We start from the raw sequence: 26,177 nt of genomic DNA on the forward strand, positions 1-26,177 counted from the left end.
GGAAAGGGGAGAAAGAAAAATGGGGAACCAAAACCCTAAACTAAACTGAATATTTTTTGTGGTTGGGAAAAAAACCTAAGCATTTTGAACAAAAAGATAATTTTCTGAAAAAAATGTTCATTTAGGGGAAAATGCCATTTGCTACTGAGAAAGTATTTTGATTGAAATATTTCAGTACAGCAACTAGAAGAAACATGGCAGTAGAGCAATTCCTGGTACGACCTCGCAGCATACACCCAGTGGTGAGCTGGAGCCGGTTCGCACCAGTTTGCTAGAACCGGTTGTTAAATTTAGAAGCCCTTTTAGAACCGGTTGTTCCGCGAGGGACAACCGGTACTAAAAGGGCTTCTAAATTTAACTGGCCAAAAGTGACGCCTTAGGCGCCGACTCCATGGGTGCTCCAGCCCTGGAACACCCAAGGGGAAAATTTGGTGGGTGCAGAGCACCCACCGGCAGCTCCCCACCCCACCCCCAGCTCACCTCACCTCACCTCCGCTCCGCCTCTGCCTCCTCCCCTGAACGTGCCGCCCCGCTCTGCTTCTCCACCCCACCCCCGGCTTCCCGCGAATCAGCTGTTCGCGCGGGAAGCCAGGGCAGGCTGAGAAGCAAGCCGCAGCTTCCCGCTCAGGCCCAGGGGGGCGGTGGGGGGCGCGCGAGGAGGGCCGCCCGCGCCGCAGCAGGTAACCCGGGGGGGGCGCGCAGGGGAACCGCTCCCTGCCCCAGCTCACCTCCGCCACCCTCGGCCTGAGCGGGAAACCACGGCCTGCTTCTTAGTCCTCCCCGACTTCCCGCCAAACAGCTGATTCGCGGGAAGCCAGTGGGAAGGGGGGTGGAGAAGCAGAGCGGGGCGGCGCGTTCAGGGGAGGAGGCGGAGCGGAGGTGAGGTGAGGTGAGCTGGGGCTGGGCAGGAAGCTGCCGGTGGGGGCCTGCACCCACCAGTTTTCCCTGTGGGTGCTCCAGCCCCGGAGCACCCAGTGAGTTGGCACCTAAGGCACCACTTTTGATGTGATCAATGGGGGAGTGGCCGCTCCCCCCCCCCAGCTACACTCCCCCACCTCTAGGAGCCAGAGGGACTTGCTGGATGCTTCCTGGGAGCTGCCCCAGGTAAGCACCACCGGGACTCCCAAACTTGCCCCCCGGCAGGTGCCTCTGGCTCTTAGGGGTGGGGTGGGCACCCACTACTGTGGCCCACGAGACCCTCCTGCCCGGTTCTGGGGGCAGTCAGGAGACGGGGAGGGGGCTGGGTGGGGCAGAGGTCCTGGGGGGGGGCGCATCAAGGAACGCGGGGGGGTTGGATGGGGCAGGAGTCCCCGGGGGGTGGGGGTGGGCAACGACCCCCTCGTGGGGTGAGAAGGGAACCCGTTGTTAAGATTTTGGCAGCTCATCACTGCATACGCTTATTGTGGTAGCCCTTAGAAACTTGCCACTTGCCTTAGATAACTATGGTATTCGAAAGATTCAAGGTATTTCCTATGGTAAGTATAGGAAAGTACAAGGATATATGGCAGTTACAGAGGGATCTTACTTGTAAGGGCTATCACTGTATGTTACTACCCACTCATTATACTCCACACCTGAACATAGCCATTATATGAATAACATACCCCCATATCTCAATGTCTGTACTTAACCTTCTACCCCCAATTGGGGAGATTGCAGATTATGCATTCTGTAAGCCACCTGTTCCTAAACCGAACTTTGCACCCCTTGATAATCTGTACCTTATTCCCTGATAACCAGAAACTTCTATGCTTAAACTCTGTACCATTTTCTTTTTATTTTAACATCATCTTAATAAAATTATTAAATCTGTGAGGAATGGAGAGCACAGATGACAGAACTCCTCTGATAAAACACCATAACCTTTGCTGTGATGCCTACAAAAACCTTAACAATGGTTAGGACGCTGCTGTGCTCTGACTGCTGCTTATTATGCTGACCAAAATGACCTCATTGTTTCCTCAACCTCTTTCCCCTCTCCTCCTTTAGGGCTTTAGGGATGGGACCAACTTTGTGTTCTGTCTTTGTACCCACTTTGCTCAGTGGTGTCTGGTCTGTGACGGGGGCTGTGTACTGAAATACAAACTCCACCACTCACCTATCCCTAACTGTGAAACTTTCTCTGGACAAATGTACTATTCTATTTATGGCGGTTAGTGTAAGACTTCCTCACATCTTTGCACAGGTCCCCCCTCCCGAGTCAGAGGACTAGCCTTAGTTCTGAATAGCTTATTATTGAATGTATAGAGTTAACCTATCAGGCCGGAATCTTCCCTGCTCTACCAGCACCAAGTAGCCCTACAGCTGGCAGAGCTTGGCAGTAGAGGAGGATTTAGATGTGATATAGCAGCTCTTACACTCTTCACCTCGAAATCAGCCATATCATTGGTTGGTGACTTACCATGAAGCAGCAATATGTCTGAAGCCTTCACGCTAATTCAGATCTTTGGTATCCCTCACTTTGAATCAACCATTTTCAGATTTTGGAGTAGCAGCCGTGTAAGTCTGTATTCGCAAAAAGAAAAGGAGGACTTGTGGCACCTCAGAAACTAACCAATTTATTTGAGCATAAGCTTTCGTGAGCTACAGCTCACTTCATCGATGCATTCAGTGGAAAATACAGTGGGGAGATTTACATACATAGAGAACATGAAACAATGGGTGTTATCATGTGATGGACAGCTTGTCCTTGGGACAAAGAAAGAGAGACCACATGGCAAGAGAATACAAAAAGCTGCTGCAGCTCCTCCATCTTGTCTTCAATCCTGCTTCATATCTCTCGAGGGTCTTTGCTACAAACGGAAGCTCTAAACAAAGGAATGATGACCCATCCCAGCTGTGGATGTACTCCAGAGACTTGATTTGAACCTGCAGTTTATTCCATCACTGCTACAAGCCTGAACCAAGAACTTTGCCATTATTGTATGTAATTGATTCCTTTAACCAATTCTAGCTCTCATCTATATCTTTTTCCTTTTACAAATAAACCTCTAGATTTTAGATTCTAAAGGATTGGCAACAGCATGATTTGTGGGTAAGTTCTGATTTGTATATTCACCTGGGTCTGGGGCTTGGTCCTTTGGGATCAAACCTTTTTTCTTTTACTGGGGTATTGGTTTTCATAACCATTTGTCCCCATAACGAGTGACACTGGTGGTGATACTGGGAAACTGGAGTGTCTAAGGGAATTGCTTGTGTGACTTATGGTTAGCCAGTGCGATAAAAACCAAAGTCCTCTCTGTCTGGCTGGTTTGGTGTGCATAAAAACCCCTGCCTTGGGCTGTAACTGCCCTGTTCTAAGCAATTTGTCCTGAATTGGCACTCTCAGTTGGGTCCCACCAGAACCAGCATCATTACAAATACTTTTTCCATTTTAAGCATAGTTTTATTATGCCACTGTCAAAGTTTTTGATGTTTTGCTCCTAATCCTCATTTAGAACCATCTACTAATAAATTGACAGGTTGTGACATACCATAGTAATTTAGAGCCTTTTCATCTCTGTCTCTGAGTGCTGATTTTAGTGTTTTCTGAAGGCTTTTATTCAGAGGCAGTATCCCTCTTGAGTTGCTCTCTGAATGTGTTGTCAAGACAGATATATTTTGTTTGATTTTTTTCCTGGAACTGTATGCAATTTCTCTGTAAAATGCTACAACTCTTCTCTCTGTAGCACATCTATTTCTATAAAGGCTAACTAATTTGTGTGGCTTCCAGCCTTGCTAGCTTAGAATATATTCTAAGAACTTACTTTTTATTGGCTGAACTTTAAATTAATCTGTTTTAGTCTAAGCCCTGTTTGGTATCTGATTCTCTTTCACTATATATAGATCACACACTAATGTAAGTCATTTCTTTTGTGTTGTCTGAGCACTTGTAATATACTCTCTCTCCTGTGTACTGTTTGTTCCATACGCAAGTTATAAATATATGAATCTGAGGAATGGAAATTTGACAGGTTGGATCATTATTATGGTTTAATATTTGCATGTGGTAGTGGTTTATGACCCCAACTGTGGACTGAGGCCACACTGTGCTTGGCACTGTACCTACACAGTGAAAAAAACAGGCTGTCCCCCAAAGAAGTTCAAAAGAGAAAAGGATTCTTCAGTCAATGTAATTTTCCAGTAGGGATAATTGGGATCAAGAGAGTCAAACTCTGGATCTGATTCTCCACTCACCTATGTCAATGCAAAACAAGAGTAACTCCATCAAAATCAGTGTAAAATAGATGTCAGTGAGAAGAGACTCAGCCTCATGAATGTACTTCTGCTGGGTCTAGTGTTGGAATGTCCAGATATCCTCTGTCTCTAGCTTTGTTATCTTAGACCAGGCATACTCTAGGAGAATACATAATTTGCAGTGCCTTAATAATAGTATCGTTTACATTTTATTTCTTTCCTTTAAAAAAATATCTTCAGTTTTCAAAGTGAACTGAACTTAATTATAAAGGATATCAGTTTCCATGCTGTTCTGCCAGTGTGTTCCAACTGTAATTTAGAATCATAGATTTTAAAGTCAGAAGGGACCATTATGATCGTCTTGTCTGACCTCCTGCACAACGCAGGCCGCAGAATCTCACCCACCAACTCCTGTAAAAAACCCCTAACCTGTGTCTGAGTTACTGAAGTCTTCAAATCATGGTTTAAAGACTTCAAGGTGCAGAGAATCCTCCAGCAAGTGACCCGTGCCCACGCTGAAGAGGAAGGTGAAAAACCCCCACAGAAAGTGAGAGGGTCTTTCAGTTTCCATGCACATTCAGGGCCCAATTCTTGGGTCCAGCAAAGCAGCGTTTGGCACAGGGCTTTATTTCAAAAAGACCCCCCAACTTTGGGGAAGGGGGGGAAATAATCACATATAGCCATGTTTTTCACCAGTTTCTTGATAACTTTGTATGACCACATTCAATGCTTGTTTTCTTCATGGTTCCCTGTGTGTGTTCATCTGTGTTACTTCAGCATTTCATTCTGAATTACATATCAGGCTAATTTCAGTGAGTATTTGTGTCTCCTGAAAACCCACTCAAGTCAGTGGGATTTTACATTATAAAAGTCAAAGAATTTGGTGCATCCTATCTCTGTTTTAACCTCGCTGCATTTTTATCGTAATTAACTTAGAGGGAATCAAATGAAAGCTACTACTTATGTTGCAGTCTCAGAGTTATCTCACTGACTTCCTTGCTCCTAAACCCTTGGCAGGGGTTTCAATGGGAAGCCTATTATACATCTTTCCATGGCTCCTGTGGGCTGCTAGCAAGTTCCCCTGCACAGTACCAGTTTTTTCACACCCTGGCTCTCAGCCCTTGGCTCAGTTTTGGATTTTAGGCAAAGGCCATTTATTTTTGGGGTTTTTTCCAGACTATTATGTAGCTTATTTGTTTATTTAACGTAGGATTTTGTGAAACCTTCACTCTTCCACATGGCTCTCTCCCTTAAGTCTACATAGAATCAGTGGACCTTATACAGTCATCTCTATTCCAAAAGTCAATATTTACCAAGTTACTAAACAGTGGTATGAAAGACAGCACAGTTATTTCCTGTTTTGGTTACAAAGGGAGATTGTACCTCAGGTTGTGTCGTAACTGTTGGCAATTGTTAATAGTGCAATCTCTTGCCACAAATAGCTGGGGAATTAGGTGCTACTCTATTTCCCCATAAAATTAACCCAAGTTCTTAGTGAGGAGCCATAAGAAGTGTCACACTTTCCAACAGTGCAAAAAAAAAAAAAATGTAGCATCCTACAAACAGCTTAGTTAATCTTTGACAATGTGTAGCTGGTGCCCAAATGGATCCTGATGTATGTACAAGTCGTATATTGGTAGGCCAACAACCAAACCAAACACAATAAACTGTCTATCAATGATATCTTAATCAAAGGTATTATAACCAAAATAATGAAGCTTGCAAGAAGGCCTAAGAAATTTGATACCAAAAATACTTGGGGAATATCACATCTTATGGTAGGACTCCAATGGTTCCACTAAAAACAAGGGTTCTCAAACTTCATTGCACCGTGACTCCCTTCTGACAACAAAAATTACTTCGCAACCCCAGGAGAGAGGACCAAAGCCTGAGTCTGCCCAAGCCCCACTGCCCTGGGGAGGGGGGGGAAGCAAAGCCCAAGCCCCACCGCTATGGGGGGAGGGGAGGTAAGAAGAGAAGAGGGCAAAGCTGAAGCTCAAGGGCTTCAGCCCCTAGTCAGGGGGCCTGCAACCTGAGACCTTCTGTCTAGGGCTGAAGCCCTCGCGCTTTGGCTTTGACCCTGGGCAGATGGGCTCAGGCTTCAGCCCCGGGCCCCAGCAAGTCTAAGCCAGCCCTGGTGACCCCATTCAAAGGGGATCACATCCCACTTTGGGGTCCCAACCCACAGTTTGAGAACAGTTGTACTAAGAAATACATTCCCTTTTGCCCTTCAATAAGATGTGATATTTCCCAAGTATTTTTTGGCAAGTTCATTTCCTCAAATTCCTTGTTAGCCTCATAAGAGGTACTGAGGGATATTACGATGTTCTAAAAATCAGTGGGCATTGGTGTTCAACACCTTCCAGAATCTGGCCTTCATCTATTGAAATTTAATCAAATAGCCAACTCTTTTCCCAGGAACTGCCCATAACATTTACTTCAGCATATTCAGGCAGAAGATAATTAAATCATTTGTGCAACTTCAGATTCTGTACAGCTTTTCTAATAACATTTCCTCCTCTCCCAGATTACAACCTTCCTTCCACCTGCCCAATATTTACAGCTCCAACACTTTAGAGACAGAATCCATTGTTGACAGCTGAAAAAAAACCAGTGTCACTATTTATGGTATGATTAGGCAGGTCAAGATCAGTTTCAGCATTCTACATGGATCTGTTATCCAATCATTTTAATGATACACTACTTGAGGCAACAGTGGGGTCTAGGGTAGAATGAAAATCTTGATTGGAGCTTGTCTGCTGATGATTGGAGCTCTCGATGAAAGAACACTAATGTCTAGTCTTTATTTGCATGTTTTGCTAAAGGTAGGGAACGTCAAATCCTTCTGTTGCTACTGTACTTGTAGGTATACATGACAGGTAAACAAAAGGGACATATTGCAGAGGGGTGTGGTATTATGAGAGTGTCACTTTCCCTCAGCGATGAACCAATGTGTCATGGGTAGATACATGGCTGTTGGGTTGCATGTGGCAAATAAGGGATTATGGCTCAAGTGGTTAGAGTAGGTACTGCTGTCCTAGCCTATAAAGCAGGGTAGTGCTCTCAGGGCAGCATGGTCCAATGACCAGAGTCCTTGGGCAGTGCCCACACCCAGCGGTAGGTGTGGGGTAGGGTAGAGAGACCTGCGCCCATGCTACCCCACCAGGTCCCGACCCTGGGCCCTGTGAAACTGGGAGTGTGGTCCACGGCTTCAGCTCGGTTTCCTATTTTAACAGTCACATTCCCGGGGCCACTTCCTACCCTTGGTTTCTGTTCTGTCAGATCTCCTGGGGGTGTCGGCTTTCCAGCTCACTCTCATCCTCTGGGGTCAGCAGGGGTACTGACGTCAATCTCACTGGCTCAGCCTCCATGGTGTATAGCTCCAGCCACTCCCTGGTAGGATCCTGCAGAGTGCATCCACTCTCCTCCTCAACCATTCCAAACTGAGCTGGGACACTCCCTTTTATATCCTGTCTCCAGCATGTCTAGCAGGAGTGAAGGGGTGTGGCCTCTTCAGCTCACACTGTGTGGTTAACTCCAGCTGGGTCAGTGCAGGGTAGATTCATCCTGTCACACCAAAAAATAGATATATTGTTGTTAAGACAACAAGATGTGATTCTTGGTGTCTTGTGGAGCATTGCCTGAGCAAGAGGGTCATGGAAAACTGAAGGATCTCACTAGCCAGTTGAGCCTATGCAGCTGGATCAAATGTCAATGCATACTTGGCATGGCACAATCACAGTGTTACTACACATCTGCATGCTGAAGTTTCTTGCAAAAAAGCAAAATTAGCAGCTGTGTCGGAGCTAGATGGCTGCCTCGGAACATGGTTGCTCCCTCAGGATTTCAGTATGCCTCTATGAATGCCTGTGAATGTTTCAGGCCCAAAGTTTGGCCTTAAAAGCTCTTAGATCCCAACTGACTAAAGAGAGAAAATGGAAACTAATAAATTACAATATTTTTTTAAATTGACCACACTTCTATTCTCCTCAGAGTCAAGCATTGGCAGGTACATGGCTGAAAGTGGAATGGAATATACCTTTAAAATCACTAGTGGTTTCTCTCCTTAGGTGATTGTAACTATTGTGACTGCTGTAGGTCTTTGTCCTCATTCCTCACTACTTACCCAAAGTGTTGGTTTATCAGACAACCATACACACACACAAGCACATACATATACATACTCTATATGATAACACATACTATGATAAGGCAGTGCAGACTGGAGGAGTGAGCATGGGGCTAAGAATCAGGTGGTCCTGACTTCTAATCTGGGCTCTGCCACTGCATCAACTCTGGGTTGGGTCAAGTCACTTCATCTATTTCAGTTTCCCCATCTGTAAAATGGGGATAATAATAGTCACGTCTATCTCACAGTGGTGTCCTGAGAATTAGAGTCCACATGCTGCTTTGAGCATATGAAGTGCTAAGTTTTATTCCATCACTTTATAAAAAATAAAATGTTCAGTAGATTCCCCAGTTGTTGTTGTTTTTAAACCACCTTAGGTTAGAATATCATCCTCTAGTGAGAACTGTTATTTCATTCATTGAAGCCTTTGACAAGAAGGAAAGATATGTTGTACTAAGAGGATTAGTGGAGCTTTCTATGCAGAGGCCTTTCCTTTTAAAAAAAGAGAAGAAGTTATTCGAACTGGCCCATCTGCACTTGTCAGTGATTTAGCTTTAAGACCACAGCTCCGAATCACCAAACATTTACCTGCCTTGCAGTAGTTCATCTTCTCCTGACAGACACTCTAATTGTGCTTGCAGAGAGCTGGTCCACATCCCAGAAGGAGCTAGTTAAACAGCAGCTCTGCTGGAAGATGACAGCCAATGGGCTCCCCCTAGGGGTAGCTGAGCCTCAGTGGAGTGAAGGAAGGAGCTGTGGCATGTTGCCAGGAAACAAGCCCCACGGTTTGTTCTGACAGAAAAACACAAGCAGAGAATTTTGCTTTGTTTTGTAGCTTCTTGTCAGCACTACCTCAGTGTACTACGAGTCATTGACACTGTTCTTGCTGGACTGCTGTGAACCACTCAACCAGGGACTTAATTCTCACCCTACCGAACAAACTTTCAGATGCTGTTTTTCATTGTTTTCCTTCTCTTATTTCCCTATGTGCCACCTTCTTGTTATTTTTAAAAGTGCAGTGACATTTAAGAGTTGTATCTGTGAAAAGATCTGGAGTAAAAGTAATTAAATGGCCTAACATTTCACCATTCAAGGCCATCTGCATTCAAATGTGGCTTAGGTCGTGAGAGAAATTAGTTTGGTGACCTGTGGACACAGTTTAGCCCCACTGGGCACGAAAATGCAGTTTCTGCTCATATGAGAGAAACATGATTATGACAGGGATGTTGTAGGCCAGGACTGAGGTGCCTTGGCAGAGCTCTCCTGGGAGTGTGACCTGCACTGCACCTTACCCAAGCCAGGATATTCAGTCCCAGGTGTGAGGGCAATAAAGCTTAAATGAAATATATATATTAAAAGCTGAAAAGGCAAATCAGTAATAATTGCATGGCCAGCACTCTTCAGCAAGTCACAAGTGTGTATGTGACAACATAAGATATAGCATAGAGCACGGTCACTGGCAAACACACACCTAGCAGCAGGAACATGGTTTTCCCCTAAGAGTCCAGTTCTGTAATTCTCTCACAACAAAATTTTGACTTCAGGGAGAGGAAGCTATCTGATGTTTTGAACGTTAATGTAGCCCCAGTGAGATGGACTTGTGGGCAGAGTGCAGGTGAGGAGATAAAAAGTGTACGATAAGATGCAGGCTTTGGCTCAGTTTTATCTCTTTCAGTATGTTATTACATAGGCAGGGTCCCCTGACTAAGAAAATGTTATCTTTAGCTCTCACAAGCCTCTACCTGGGCACTGTTAGTTGCATTGTCCCACAAAAGTACAGCTGCCTCGGTGGATTGTGAATGCAGAGGTGGTTTCATATGTAGTCCAGCCTCAACACATTTAGGGCTTTGAAGATTAAGAACAGGGTTGTGAATTAGCACTGTTAGGGATCCAGAAGCCACTGGAGGGTGAGGAGTATCCTACATGGTATGTTCTCTGCTGTCTTTCTTGCTAAGGAGGTGGGATGCTGCATTCTGCACAGATTGGTGTTTCTGTGTTGCCTCAACCTTCAACCCCAGTACACTGAGTTACAGTAGTCTAACCTGACAAATTCACGAATTACATTGCCCAGATCCCACCTGAGAGGAAGGCTATCGCTTCTGGAAAACTAGAGGGTAAAGGAATTCATCTCTCAGCATGGTTGCTGCTTGGGTATCCAGGTGGATCCCATTGCTACATACTATTTCAACAAAAAGAGGGTAGGTGCCTTGAAAGGAGCAGGTGGTTAGTGTCTTGCCAGTTCTTTAAATGTTCTCCTCTTCTTGCCAGCACCATTTCTATCTTGCCTGGATTCAGTTTGAACCAGCTGCTCTTCATCTAGGTGCTAGCAGGCTCTTGCAGACACTGCAGCATATTTGTGAGGATGGTGGTCACAAATTTTAAGAATACAAAAGGGCCAGATCCAGTGGTGAGCTGGAGCCGGTTTGCGTCAACCAGTTGTTAAATTTTGAAGCCGGTTTAGAACCGGTTGTTAAAGGAGCGGGCAAACTCCGGACCGCGGGCCACATCCGCCCCACAGGACTGTCCTGTCTGGCCCGCCTGAGCTCTCGGCTGGGGAGGCTCCCCTGAGAATCCCTTTTTAATTTTTACTCACCCGGTGGTATTCCAGGTCTTCGGCGGCACTTCGGCGGTGGTCCTTTACTCACTCCGGGTCTTCGGCGACACTTCGGTGGCATGTCCTTCAGTTCCGCTGAAGACCCGGAGCGACTGAAGAACCTGCCACTGAAGTGCCACCGAAGACCCGGAGCGAGTGAAGGAACCGGTTTTTCAGATTTGGCAGCTCATCACTGGCCAGACCCACAGCTGATGTAACCAATTTACACCAGCTCTGCATCTGGTCTAAATTTTGGTGTCAATAGAGCAGTGCTGGCCAGTCACCAAGTTCATGACATATCACACCATTGTTAAGTGGTCTCAGGTATTGAAGAGGAGAGAGGTAGCACTGATCTATAAAGGAGAGATAGTAAGGATCTATGCAGGACCCTACATGTCCTGTTCTCTTGTGAAATAACCTGTCAAGCAATTGCCGCAATTTTAAAAGTTCAAGGAGTATCTCAAGACCTTTGTAAAATCAGGGCTCTGCAAGTAAATCACAGTATAAATTTCATATTAGTTAATTATTTATTATTAATAGGTGCTGCACGGAATTTTGTTTACTTTTGGTTTAATATGAGGTGGGGTGGCAAAAGCGCAATACCAGCATGATACTCTCACAGTAGAAATTGTCACTTGCATGTCCTTATTCTGTTGCACCAGCCAAGTGTTTGAGACACTGGGTTCATTTAGCTTCTGTTCTTGCCATGGACTAATAGGGGCAGAAACAGGAAGACAACCCTGCACAATGCAAAAAATAACTGTTTTGTGCCAAAAGGGAATGTATGATTAGGACTGCAATGGGCAGGCAAGCAGTGAGTCAGTGACCTGAGGCAGAACAATGTGTCAGTAAGAGAGAACAGAAGCTGAGGGACATTAGTGGCCCACAGCCTCAATTTGTAATGACTGTGTGGCCTACCTGCCAAAAAGTTTGTCTCCACCTCCTCACTCTAAGGATTTCTCATCATGTTCTTAACTACTTGGACATCATAAGAAAAAATGGTCTGCCTGTTTCCAGCATATCACCCAAGGCATCTGCTCAAACGAAACAGAACGGCAGACCCTGAATCTAATTCGGAGCTTTCCAAACACCTGTGAGTCAGTCGATGGGAAATTCTCCCTGTCTTCACGAGCACAGATGAGTTTTGAACCTTCTGGGCATTTTAGCAGTTTACCATCTGTACATATAACCTTTTTTTTGAGTACATAGAAGTCTTGTAGGAGGATGTAAAATCCAGGAACCAAGATAAGAAAACATGTTTACACCTGCTACATCTGTTCAAGAATTTCCAGCCTGTATTACACTTTTGACTTTCAATCATTTTTTCCCTTTGGTGAAATGCCATCATCTTAAAAGCATTTTTTATTTTTCCCAAGTCTCACAGACTTTCCATCAAAACTTGTACAGAACATATTGTAACCGAGCAAAATTGTGGAGCAGCCTATTGATAGAGGGTGGTGCTAGCTGCTACATCTTTTGATTACCATGGATAGTTTGGATACTGAGAAATCATAGTAAAGAAAATAATGTTAAATACTTACATGAAAATTGGTGATTAGATTTTTTTTAATATAAAAATGGTGGGAGGCCTATGCACCATGTATAGTGGAAAAATATATCCATGTATAGTGGAGAAATATACCTGCAAGCCCATTGAAGAAAAAAAACCATTTAACACAAAGTAGGTTATCAAAGGAACAATTATCAAAATATCTGCACAAAGAAGAACATATGCACAATAATCCCAACTAAGGATAGTATTTGCTAACTTTTTTTAATAGAAGGCCAGACAATGAAATGCGCCTTCAGAAAGACGATCAATCTCAATGAAAGAACTAGAAATATACAACAGCTACCAGAAAGCAAACCCGTAGACTACAGTTGATCAAAATTATTTCCTTAATAATTGTGAAAAAAATCAAAATTTCAAAGTCATTTCTGTGTTGGAAGGTTCAAAACAGAACCATATTTCTGATTTTTATCAAAAAATTTCACTGGATTTTTTTTATCAGAAATTTCAATAGAAACAAAACATTTTTAAATATTTTCCATTTTTGAAAAAAAGCCATTTTGCAGCGAAAAAACTTGGAAACATTGGAAAAAAATTTGACTGGCTCTAGTGTAGACATGAGCTGCCCTACTAATGTGATGTAAAGGGTCAGAGTGGAGGCAGGGGCAGGGGAGAAAAACTCCATGACCTATAATCACACAAAATGTCCCCAATAAAATAAAGCAAACTGCTTTGACATGTCAACGAGTAACTAAGTGAACATAATTAAAGTCTTGTGTATATAATTATGGCACTCAATTACTACAGTGCTACCTGTTTTCTTGTTGTAAGTGTTTGCTTAATGGGCATTCTGTAAACTAATAAAAATAATAATAATTAATAATATCAAGTTAATTTAATCAGGTACTAATTCTGAGGAGTGCTAAGTCAAATCCTGAAGTCCTTGCTCCGTTTTTTGTTGTTGGTTTTTTTTGACTCAGGCAAACTCCCACTGCAATCAATGGAAATAAGAATGTTACCCAATGAAATTTCACCCTATAAACAATTATAATACATAATTCAGTCTAGTAAATTTTAATACAACATGATCACTTTCATTTATCCCAAATCAAAACTCACACCAACATGTTCCACACTTGACAATACAGCATAGTCCTCTCCTGGAAGTTAGAGTGTGCAAACTGCACTGTGTAGGAAGCTCAGGCGAGGATGGGTTTTAACATCAACAACATAGTGATAATAGGAAAATATGAAAAATTTGGGCTACGAGTTCTAAACCCACAAGAACCTTCACATTTTGCAAAGAAAGGAGCTTCAGCAAGCGCCAGGTACTAAGGGCTGTATTCAGAAAGAGTCTCACATCATAGTCTCAAACTGAAGAGAAATCATAGTGAAGAAATGAGGGGTTTCAAATGTGAAAGTGTTTTAAAAATCATTTCTGCAACAATAATTTTTCTCTAGAGTGTGGACCAGGGACAGGAGGAAATATTGCAGGATTCTTTAGGAACAGTGAGAGGTTGCTGTATATTAGCATCCCTGCTAATGCACAAAGTGGCCTAGACCATTATTCAAGTGTACATCCATAACTGCTGTACTCTACTTAGCTGAAAGTAAGTTGCCATATTGTCGGTCCCGCAAGACATTCCCTACCCTTGACATATCCTCTCCCTTGCATGAGTGGTAATGACTAGGATCAGGTCCTGCTGGCTCCTGCTGGACTGCTTTGCCTTGCTCTAGAGTAGTATCTTTTAATAATACCGCGTTGTTGGGGGGTTTGCAGTCTTTACTCTACAAATTAGTTAGTGACTTTAAAGCTATTTCTAGACAGCAAATAAAACCATGTCAAGTCAATTGTCCTAAAACCAGATTTTAAACATGGTTCCAGTGTATGGTGTAGATTGGATCTTTGATGTTTCATAACCAGGCTGAAAGTTACGCACAAATAGGCATTTGTGTCCACATTTCAGGTAACTGCAGTGCAAATGTAAACCTCATGCCTAGTGCCTTATCTCTGCACAAAACCACCAGTCTGCACACAGAGACACAAAGACATGCAAGGATTTGTGCACACACTTTTGCACCCAGTAATAGCAAAATTCTGATGTCCTCAGGAATTTTTCAGACGGACTGAGTGGGGACTTTAGAATTTGCACCTAAAAATAGTACAGTAAATAAAGAGTTTTGAAATCCTTGTAAAAAACTGTTTAATATTAATTCCAAAGACTAATGACAAAGTTCATAGAACTGATGGTTTTAGCACAGTATCACAGCAGATGCATTCAGTACTTTTCCTCAATAGCTTCTTTGTGCCACCTCCTGACTCTTATATTGTTTACCTTTCATCTTGATCTGCCACTTTCTCCAAGGCCAGCAGAGCAAAGTCATTCTCCTGACTCACATAGCTCCAGATGGATTCAGACTCCAACACACCATCTTCCCCAGAATTTGGCATATGTCGGTTTATATACCCTAATCAATCAGGCTGATTTCAGTTCATCCTAATCGTCCTGTTAGGGTTCTGAGCTAGCAATAGCAGAAGCTAGATATCCCCAAGCAGCCTAATTGACACAGTCTAATTACATTCCTTCTTGAGATTTCCATTAAACTGCTCCCTGAATCCATTACAGCAGTTGACTGTATGTTTTGATGATTTTTCTTACTAGGCTATAGCTAATATGATATTTGAATTCTATATGATCTAGAGGGTACCGGATCTTGCCACATGCATTTGTTTGCTGTCTGTCAATCACCTTGTTCTAGCACTTATCTAATGTGTCATCTATCCATGGATGAGGACACCCATTTTGACTCTCAGCAAACATGGTCATTTCAGTCTAAATGCTGGCAGTGGTTCTTTCCTCAGAGCACCACACCAACTGCTTGATTCAAAAACTGCCAGCTCCTATCAACCTCTTGTGCAAAGGCTACATCTCGTAAACTAGGGAGCTGACATTCTTTTCAAAAACAGCTTGGAAAGGCATGCTCTTTTGTCAGCATCCACATTCCCCCACAACCCTTTTGCTATAGTAAACTATAAACAGATCCATTGAGATTCCATCAGTCACAGTTGGCCCTGGTCTACACTACAAGTTTAAGTCAGATTTAGCAGCATTAGATCGGTTTAGCCCTGCACCTGTCCACACTACGAAGCCATTTTTTCCAACTTTAAGGGCTCTTAAAACAGGTTTCTGTACTCCTTCCCGACGAGTGGATTAGCGCTGTAATTGGCCTTGCTGGGTCCAATTTGGGATAGTGTTGACACAATTTGATGGTATTGGCCTCCGGGAGCTATCCCAGAGTGCTCCATTGTGACCGCTCTGGACAGCACTCTGAACTCAGATGCACTGGCCAGGTAGACAGGAAAAGCCCCACGAACTTTTGAATTTCATTTCCTGTTTGGCCAGCGTGGCGAGCTGATCTGCACAGGTGACCATGCAGAGCTCTTCAGTCCAGGTGACCGTGCAGAGCTCATCAGCAGAGGTGACCATGCAGTCTCAGAATCTCAAAAGAGCTCCAGCATGGACCGAACAGGAGGTACTGGATCTAATCGCTGTATGGGGAGACGAATCCGTGCTATCAGAACTCCGTTCGAAAAGACGAAATGCAAAAATATTTGCAAAAATCTCCAAGGGCATTAAGGACAGAGGCTATAACAGGGACCCACTGCAGTGCCGCATGAAACTTAAGGAGTTCAGGCAAGCCTACCAAAGAACCAGAGAGGCAAACGGCCACTCCAGGTCAGAGCCCCAGACATGCCGCTTCTATGATGAGCTGCATGCCATTCTAAGGGGTGCCCCTACAACTACCCCACCCCTGTGCGTAGACTCTGTCAATGGACTCTCATGCAACAGGGATGCGGATTTTGGGGACGAGGAAGATGAGGAGCAGGAGGAGGTTGAAGCGCAGCAAGCAAGCGGAGAAACCGTTTTCCCTGACAGCCAGGAACTGTTTTTCACCCTGGATCTAGTACCCTCCCAACCCACCGAAGGCGGGCTCCCGGACCTAGAAGGCGGAGAAGGGACCTCTGGTGAGTGTACCTTTGTAAATATAATACATGGTTTAAAAGCAAGCATGTTTAATTATTAATTTCCCTTGAAGACTTGGGATGCATTCGCGGCCAGTACAGCTACTGGACCAGTCTGTTAACGTGTATGGGGATGGAGTGGATATCCTCCAGGGACATCTCCATGAAGCTCTCCTGGATGTACTCCCAAAGCCTTTGAAAAAGGTTTCTGGGGAGAGCAGCCTTATTCCGTCCTCCATGGTAGGACACTTTACCACAGCAGGCCAGCAGCACATAGTCTGGAATCATTGCAAAACAAAGCATGGCAGCGTATGGTCCCAGTGTTTGTTGGCATTCAAGCAACATCCGTTCTTTATCTCTCTGTGTTATCCTCATGAGAGTGATATCATTCATGGTCACCCGGTTGAAATAGGGGGACATTCAGAGGTGGCCGTTCCTGTTGGGCTGTTTGCCTGTGGCTGAACAGAAATCATCCCCACGTTAATGTTGGTGAAACGTCCCTTGTGATCCAACAGTGCTTGCAGCACCATTGAAAAGTACCCCTTTTGGTTTATGTACTGGCTGCCTTGGTGGTCCGGTCCCAAGGTAGGGATATGCCTTCCGTCTATTGCCCCACCACAGTTAAGGAATCCCATTGCAGCAAAGCCATTCACTATGATTTGCACATTTCCCAGAGTCACTACCCTTGATAGCAGCAGGTCAGTGATCATGTTGGCTACTTGGATCACAGCAGTCCCCACAGTAGATTTGCCCACTCCAAACTGATTCCTGACTGACAGGTAGCTGTCTGGCATTGCAAGCTTCCACAGGGCTATCACCACTCGCTTGTGAACTGTGAGGTTCACTTGGTATTCTGGTGTTTCAGGGCAGGGGAAAGCAAGTCACAAAGTTCCATAAAAGTGCCCTTATGCATGCGAAAGTTTCGCAGCCATTGGGAATCGTCCCAGACCTGCAACACTATGCGGTCCCACCAGTCTGTGCTTGTTTCCCGGGCCCAGAATCGGCATTCCATGGCATGAGCCTGCCCCATTGCCACCAGGATGGCCAAATTGCCGGGGCCCATACTTTGAGAGAAGTCTGTGTCCATGTCCTCATCACTCTCCTCACCGCGCTGCCATCGCCGACTCGCCTGCTTTTGCAGGTTCTGGTTCTGGATATATTGCTGGATAATGCGCATGGTGTTTAGAGCGGTCACAATTGCCGTGGTGATCTGAGCAGGCTCAATGCTTGCCGTGGTATGGTGTGAGCAGGACAGCAGAGTGGCAGCGGAAGCGGCGGGTGGATGACGATGCTGACAGCAATATGGCGCCCGCACAGAAAAAGGCACGAAATGATTGTCGGCCGTTGCTTTCACGGAGGGAGGAGTAGGCTGGCAGCAGACGATGCAGTACAACTGCTAGCTGTTATCGTTTCCCAGGGTACTTGTGGTGTTGCTGGCTGGGAGAGTAGCCTGAGGCAGAATGGCCCCCTCAAGGATTGAGCTCACAACCCTGGGTTTAGCAGGCCAATGCTCAAACCACTGAGCTATCCCTCTGCCAATATTCCAGGCAGGACTGAATCTCCATTAGACAAAAATTAAAGAAGAGAATGACCTGAGTCACTCCCATTTATGTCCAGGCGCCCCTGACAGACCTCACCGAGGTCTGCCAGGAGCACCCATGTCTGTCCAAACGCCCCAACCGACCTCACGGAGGCTGGCCAAGAGCACCCAGAAGATGACGAGGATGGCTACCAGTCATATTGCACCGTCTGCTGCCACAAGGCAATGAGCTGCTGCTGTGTAGCAATGCAGTCCCATGTCTGCCAGCACCCAGGAGACGTACGGTGATGGTGAGCTGAGCAGGCTCCATGCTTGCCGTGGTATGGCGTCTGCATGGGTAACCCAGGAAAAAAGGCGCGAAATGATTGTCTGCCGTTGCTTTCATGGGGGCGGGGGGGGAGAGCGGGGGGCCTGACAACATGTACCCAGAACCGCCCGTGACAATGTTTTTTGCCCCATCAGGCATTGGGATCTCAACCCAGAATTCCAATGGGCGGCAGAGACTGTGAGAACTGTGGGATAGCTACCCACAGTGCAACGCTCTGGAACTTGATGCGAGCCTCGGTACTGTAGACTCACTCCACCGACTTAATGGTCTTAAGTGGGGGGACACACAATTGACTGTATAAAATCACTTTCTAAAAAATCTACTTTCTATAAATTCGACCTAATTTCGTAGTGTAGACATACCCTTTGGCTCCTTTGGCTAATTTGATCACACTTTCCATCAAATTAATGTTTCATCTTACCAGGCTACAGAGAAGCAAAAATAGAGCTGCTGGTGCATTGTTTTACCAGATAAAGGCGGCATTTTCTAACAGTGTAGTATACAGTCATATAGTTTCATGCAACTCGGGCTAACTTTTAGACTGTTTGACTCTTACACTAACTATTGTGCCCTGGAGGTAAATTAAATGTCACAGAAAAAAGATGGCCTCAGTCCCTTTTCTAGCCAATTTTGCTCAACGTGAAGGAGTGTTCAGGAAAGCACAATGTTCCCCATTTATAAGGTTTGAGTTTTTTAATACCAAATTCTAAATACTATTACTTTAATTCAGAAATGTCTGAGGGATTGTCTGGTTGTCTAACCAATAGAGAGCTGAATGCCTGTTTTATGAATGAATTGTGAATTGAGTTCATAAAACCAAAACGTTCATATAATTAACCATTTGAAAATTACAGTAGATGTAGCGCATACGTTGCAGGCTGGTGCACTACGTTGCTTTCTTCTAGACCTTCAAACCACTGCCACGTGATTTCCAATGCACTGAAGGCATAGGAATGTGAAGGGATGTCAAGTTGTTCTTCACTGATATCACTTTTGTTATGTGATTTCCCTTCCCTCTCCCCTCCACCCAATCAGGGAAAATGGTTCATACAACCGGTCATTTGTAAGATTGGTGTTCATAAAATCGAGGTTCTACTGTACACAAGTTCAATTATCCAAGCTTCCGTTATCAGAATCTCCCTGTCATTCATAAAAGGATAATGTCACCCCAAATCTATTAATTTTAGTCAACATTCCCTCAGCTATCCAGAACTCTGATCGTCTGCATTTATTCAGTAGTCCTAATGGCATTAGAATACTTGATATTGTACTGTACTTCAATGGGGTAGACCTCAAAGAAGACAAAGACAATTGCCTTCAGAGAGGGCCAGAATGTAAATATACACCACCTCCAAGCATAGCGCACCCATAGTATTCACCAGTGGTAGGTAAAAACACTTAGGTATTTCAATTGAACTTGCTCCTTCAAGTGCTCCGTGAGTGGAACTCTCACTCAAATTAATGGGAATTTTGCATGTAAGGGACTGGCTGAATCAAGTCCACCAAAGTCTGGAGTGAGAGTGTAGTAAGCCAAGTACTCACCCTAGAGTAGTTGAATAGGGTTGGACCAGGTAGACTTTTGTACTACTACTGTCCAAGATAGAAGATTGTGGCATGAGAAAACATTATAATGAAATAAAATTAATGCTTGAAAATATGAGAAGCAGAAAGGAAATTTGTGCAGTTGAGAAATGTTTGGAAGTAATGTTTATATAATTGGCAGCAATTTCTAGTGGCAAATTCTGCCTACCTTCATGTGGTCAGAGAGCCCTGACAGCAGTGGAATTGGTAGACTTGATCTTTGCATGCCTGTAAAGCTGATGGGCCTACCTAATTCAGCATCAAGAAATGTCAAAGGAAAATCTAAAAATAAATAAAGAGAAGCTTCTACCCGTCATCCTTGAGAATATAAAATGTTGTAAACTGAGGCCTCCGAGCACTATGACTGAAAACTTGCCACTGATTTTTCATAGGTCTCCTCATCGTCACCCAGAGGGGCTTTAGGGTCCAGAAAAAAAAATCAAATAATTGATCCCTGGATACTTGGAAAGGCCCCAGATTGTGTTGTCCAAGCTGTGCCCTGTTGGCACTAGGACAAGTCTCCTAGCTGTTTCTGTACCTTCAATTCAGACTTGACCTGGATCTGAATCGATGTATGGGGGACAGCTGGCTCTCTGGTCAACTCCATGGCAGTAAAGGGTAAGGGACAACGTTCTCAAATGACACTCCTGGGGGAGGTCTCTGAAGTGCTTGTCCAGTCTGCTGTCAATTTCACCGGCTCATCATGCTGGCTGGCAGTTCCTTTGGGTTTACATAAAGCAGACCAGGATGCTGTTTTCAATTATAACAACAGAACATATAAAAATATGTTCCTGGTTTTGTAGACCCATTGTGAGCCTCTTTACTTACAAAAACTGAGACTGTGTTGTTCATTCATAGTAAGGCAGAGTATAATGGGCAAGTGTCAATTAATTTAGTTGCAGGAGAAGCTGGGAAGGGGTCAGGTATTTTGCGGGGGTCGGGTGGGAGATGGTTTGGTGGCAAAAATTGTCATAGGTCTGACAACAAACGCTATGGTTGGCCCTGGGAATGGGTACGATTCCACTGTTGGAGTAAGTTTAGAGTAAAGCCTTCAGTGAGGTTCCCCATGCTTCCGTAGGAAGGAGGTTTGGGAAGTGCTATGGGCCAAAAAGGGCTGAGGTGATCCATGACTTTCTGGAACAACTGGCCAAACCCTTCCAAGGAGCAAATCAACCACAGGAGCTAGTGGCCTTCAGTGGGACTGCTTGTGTGGGTACGTACTATGTACACAATGAAGGGTTTGCGTGACTATACAATGTTACCTTTTTTCTTACCATGATATTTCCCTTATTGAGTAGTAAGACGGGGAAAGCTCCTGTTTCTGCAATGTGATCTCATGCTGAGCTGATCTTAGTGAGATAAAGCTTTATCTTTTTAACACGTACCACTGTATAACTGTTTCCTGGACTTATGCTTGCTAGTGGAGGCCAGCCCCGAATAAAACAACTGCCATGCAGGGGAGGCTACAGATGGCACGGTAGTAGTACGCATACTGTACACCTGCATGTTTGGCACACAAGTGTCTGAGTGCAGATTTGCTAGCTAAGAAGACAGATTTATTTTTCTGAGGAGGCAGGAAGATCAGATCACCTCCAGGTGTTACACTGATAAATACCAAGAATAACTCACCAGTCCTCCGCAATTCTTCCCTGATCAACTTCATCCTTGAGATATGAATTAGAGGCACAGATATGTTATCTGGGAAGTTGTCCAGATTCATTTTCAAGGAAGTTAGACACTCAACACAGGCCTGCCATAAGCAAGGCTTTTTTGGTTTGTCACAGTGCCAGAGGCAGCACTGGAAGGCCAAGATTGGAACCATGTAGCCTAATCCCCAAGCTGTGGGGAGTTCAGATAAAACGGGACTCAAAGTTCAGCAGTTCCTAGTTTTGTTTTCAGTTCTGCAAACTGAAATCCAATCAATGAGGCTTTGCAAAACAAAAAGCTAAACCATCCATACAAAATAGGGCTAAGTCCTGTAACCCGTTAGTGGTTACAGAAGAAAGATGCGCACTCGGGCCTTGATCGAAGAGTCAGTGAAATCTGTGGGAGACTTTCCACTTATTTCAATGGCTTTTGAATTAGGCATTACTGAGCTGTGCAGCAACTGCAGAGTGTGGTGAAAAATGCTCTGTGGCCAGTCCCATGAGCACAGCAACCAAAATGTGCTGGGGCAGAGACATGGATGGCTGAATCAATGGGACTCAGCTCTCATTCATACTCTGGAATGTCAATGAAGTCTGTAATGCTAGGTGGGACTTGGTCCTAGGTGTGTGCCTCTGCCAGAGACAGAACACCCAGTGATCTAATATCATAAGCAAACCCTAGCTTCCCATACTGGAATCTGAGTGGAGAATTACCTAGGGGGGACAGTGCTGCTATAGGCATTATTTGGAAAGAACTTGATGGTAGCTAATAGCAGTGCTGCTTGCTCATTTTATTTCTATCTTTTTTGGGTCTCTTACAATACAAAACTGTAAAACACAGGCAAACAGCCTCTGGTCATGGAACTATCATTATAAACTTGCCTTAGACATGTACAAGAATGATTTGTTTTTGATATACTTTTAAGTCGTTTTAACATGATTTTAAAAATGAAAAGCTGACATCTAGTATGTTTTCATCTTAACACCTTTGAGCTGTGGTTAATCCTCCAGGCAATGGAATGAAGGAGTCTGGTCGTCCTATATCTGCTAACATTTGAAAGCTATAGAGAGGGACATGTGGAGAGAAAGACAGGTGACATGGCATTTTCAAAAGCACTCAGGGTGGGCCTAGCTGTTCTCACTAAAGTCAATGGTTGACTTTGGTGGGAGCAGAGCAAGGCCTTGTCTACATGAGAAAGTCGCATCAGTTTAACTTAACTGGGTTTTGAAACCAGTTTTTAAACTAAAGCAAATCCCTGTAAGGATACTCCTATTTCAGTTTAAAAGTGGCATTTTTGAGTGTAGCTTTGCTGAGTCAACTTGACAGCCATTCTGCTGGGCCCTGATGCCTCCAGTGCAGCCCTGAATAGACTGCACCCTAAGGCAATGTTACCATTCATAATTGCGGGCACTGGATCTTGGCAGAAATTCCACCAACTCTGCTGAGCTAAAAAAACCAGAAGGAATCAAGGCAGAAGAAGTGCATCTCCATGTCTATTAGTTGCCTGCCATTTTTCAATACATGCTGCAAACCCTGGCTTTAAGCTGGGGTTTAACATGCATGAGAACTGGGCACTATGATAGTACTACTACTGTGTTTCTAATTTTTGTTTTTTAAAAACGCCAATGTTTGCCTTTTCCCCCCTCTTGTTATTATTTTTGTTTCTCCTTCCAGGTACTGATCACATGGGTATTAGCTGGATCAAAATCACATAATGTAGAAAGTTCAAATTATCCATTAAACTCGGCCTTCCTCACACATAAGGACACACAGAACGTGGTAAATTTTACCACAAATGGGAAAGAATCTCAGCTGAAAACAGCATTTTCCATCCTATGAGGCTTCATCAAAGGAAAAAAACCAACCTTGCAATGTTTCCTTGGTTGTGTTACAGAATTTGGTAGTTGCACAGTGCTCCAGCAGAGACATACCAGCCTAACAAATAAAGTGTTTGCAATGTTCAGTGCTAAGCTACCACCATCCTTAAGATTTGAAGACTGGTAAACAAAACATTGTTTGGAAAAGGCCAGTCGGGCCTCCAGCTTGGCAAAGGTAATAAAGCATATGCACAACTTTAATCAGAGAGCTCTTCTCTTTTTTTATTTCCCCCACTTCTTCCCCCCATTCCCTTTACTTTGCTCTGGTGGGATGATGCATCCAGTTGGAGCTGATAAACAGAAGGAACCAAGGAGGAGAAGTGCATCTCCATTTCTATTAGCCGTCTGCCGCTTCGATACATGCTTCAAACCTTGGCTTTAAGCTGAAGTGCAAAACCTCTGGGGCTTTTGCTCCCCGCTGTCAGCATTTGAGGCCTGATTTTTATTTCTGGAACAAGCATGGAATAAAGAACTTGTCCCTTTAATACAAAGGCAGAGAGAAGGGCAAAGCTGTTCCCAAGAAGTCAGTAAAAGTGGTAATGCCTATTAATGATTGCAGCAGAGTGCTTTTCAGTAGCTCTATTAAAGAAGCTCTTTGTCCTAATAAATACCAGTGAAAGAGCTTGCTCTCAGAGCACCTTCCCTGCACTTTATTTATAATGAGTCTTCTAATGAGTACATAGTGTTTATGTTTCCTTGAGAGACTCATCACTCCCTTTCTCAGTCTGTTATTTAACTATAGGGTACTGTATGAAGGCACCTCCTCCCCCACACTTCCATATACCTTTTTGCAAGGGCATATGTAACCCCCAAAGGACGAATGAATACTTGAGTAGTGGGTGGGAGGGGGGAAGAAAGTGTTCTTTCTGAACCTTAAGCATGGCATGGCAAAGGACACAGCTCAGCTTTAAAGCAGCTTTCTATGTGTGCTTTTCAGAACTGGAACTGATGCGCTCCAATGTGAATCTCGCAGTTTAATTTCATAGAGCCTGATCCTCATATTCACTAAGTCCCCTTTGCACCACTTTGGAAGCGTAAAGTGAACTTGAGGCTACATCTACACTATGAGCTGCAAGCGTGAGTCCCCTGCTCCCGGACACATGCTTGTGGTAGGTTTCATTGAGCTAGCACAAGTATAAATAGTAGCATAGCTGCAGTAGCATGGGCAGCAGCGGCATAGCTTAGCAATGCCAAGTACAAACCCGCCAGAAACCGGAGGGTATGCATTCGGGGAGGCCTGCCCATGCTGCCGCTCTCCAGGCTACTGCCACTACACAGCTATTTATACTCATGCTAGCTTGATGAAGCTAACGCGAGTATGTGTACACAAGCTGACAATCACACCCCTAGCTCATGATGAAGACGGAGCCTAAATAGTGTTGTCAGCTCTCACGCTTTCATTGAAAGTCTCATGATATTTAGTGATTTATTTATTTTTTTGCTTAAAGCCTCAAGTCACAGTGTCATATGATTACGAGACAATTTCAAATCTCTTTCTTTCAAAGTAAGTTTCTAGCCCTCATGGTTGTGGAGAAAAGACTGAAAAACCAAGAAGGCAAATTAAAAAGAAACTAAAATGTGTTATGTTTAAAAATCACATGATCTTAAGTCAATTTTGTGTTGGTTTTTTTCCAGGCCCCAACTCTGATTTTTGAATGCCTGGAATTGACAATACTGCTTAAATTTATGCTCACAATTTATTGCCAGTATATTAGAATCAAGCCCCTTGAGTTCACACACTTCCAGCCAAGTGAATGCATAGGAAGTTGTATCTAGTCATAACCTTTTGTTATAACCAGTCTGAACATTGTAGTGTAGCTGCTTTTAAAGAAAATGTTTAAAGTATTCAAGAGATAAAGGGGAGAAAAAGGAGGTAGGCGGGCCGGAAAAGAGCACTTTGTAACTTGTATTTTAACGAGAATTTAAGTATGCTGCAAATGAATAGACATAATCAGCAAAGGCAAAAAAAGTTTGATGAACTGAAAAAAATGCTATTAAGTGCTTTTTCTCACCCCTGGAATTTTGTTTTGGCTTATAATATAGCTTAAACTAATCCAGAAGAAAAACAAAAACAAAACAAAAAACATTTGGCAATTCAAAGAAATGAAAGGAAAAATGGGAAATCAAGCAAGAAAAAGTTAAATTTTCAGACTTGGATGCCTACTAGTAAGCACCTAAATACACAGTTAAATCCACAATATGGATTTTAGGCAACCAAATTTGAAAATTTTGGTATTGAACTTCCCTCTCACAAAAAATGCCCATTGCTTTTAAATAGCTTCCTAAAAACTTGAACCTTAAACTTGTTCCACATTATTTTATCCTTTTTCTCCCCCACTTGGAAAAAACACTGATTTAGTTCCTCTATTATGGAACAAAAGCCAAACAACTTTGCTTTACTTACTTCTTCATGGTCAACAGTCAGGTCTTAAAGAGCTCCTGGGTTTGTCATGGTCACTGATGAAATTTCATTAGTTTCTAATAACAAGTTAAGACTCAGAGAACTTATGTACATTCTATTGCTACCTTTGAGGAGGAAGGAGAAGTATTTTTCATACTAGAGAAATACCAGAAAGGGTACTAGGGCAGAAATGTCTGATGTTTCTCCAATGTTGTATGCAGTCTTGTTATAGCTGTGTTGGTCCCAGGATATTAGCAAGAGAATGTGAGTGAGGTAGTGAGGTAAGGTTGGTCTAGTAAGAGATATTACCTCACCTATCTTGTCTCTCTGAATTTTCTCCCCAAGGGAACACATCAGCCCATTTAGGAAGT

At 43.8% G+C, this 26,177-nt stretch overlaps 1 long non-coding RNA gene across 2 annotated transcripts in view; it reads left to right on the forward strand.

The window, feature by feature from the left end:
* LOC122464530 overlaps positions 1-23,837 on the forward strand; it is a 149,999-nt gene extending 126,162 nt beyond the window's left edge. For both annotated transcript variants that reach the window (XR_006288660.1, XR_006288659.1), the window contains one exon: positions 23,423-23,837. This is a non-coding gene — a long non-coding RNA (uncharacterized LOC122464530). The remainder of the gene's footprint in view (positions 1-23,422) is intronic.
* Positions 23,838-26,177: the final 2,340 nt, after the last annotated feature.

The sequence above is a fragment of the Chelonia mydas genome, chromosome 2, assembly GCF_015237465.2.
Source record: "Chelonia mydas isolate rCheMyd1 chromosome 2, rCheMyd1.pri.v2, whole genome shotgun sequence".
In the NCBI taxonomy this organism is placed as follows: domain Eukaryota; kingdom Metazoa; phylum Chordata; order Testudines; family Cheloniidae; genus Chelonia; species Chelonia mydas.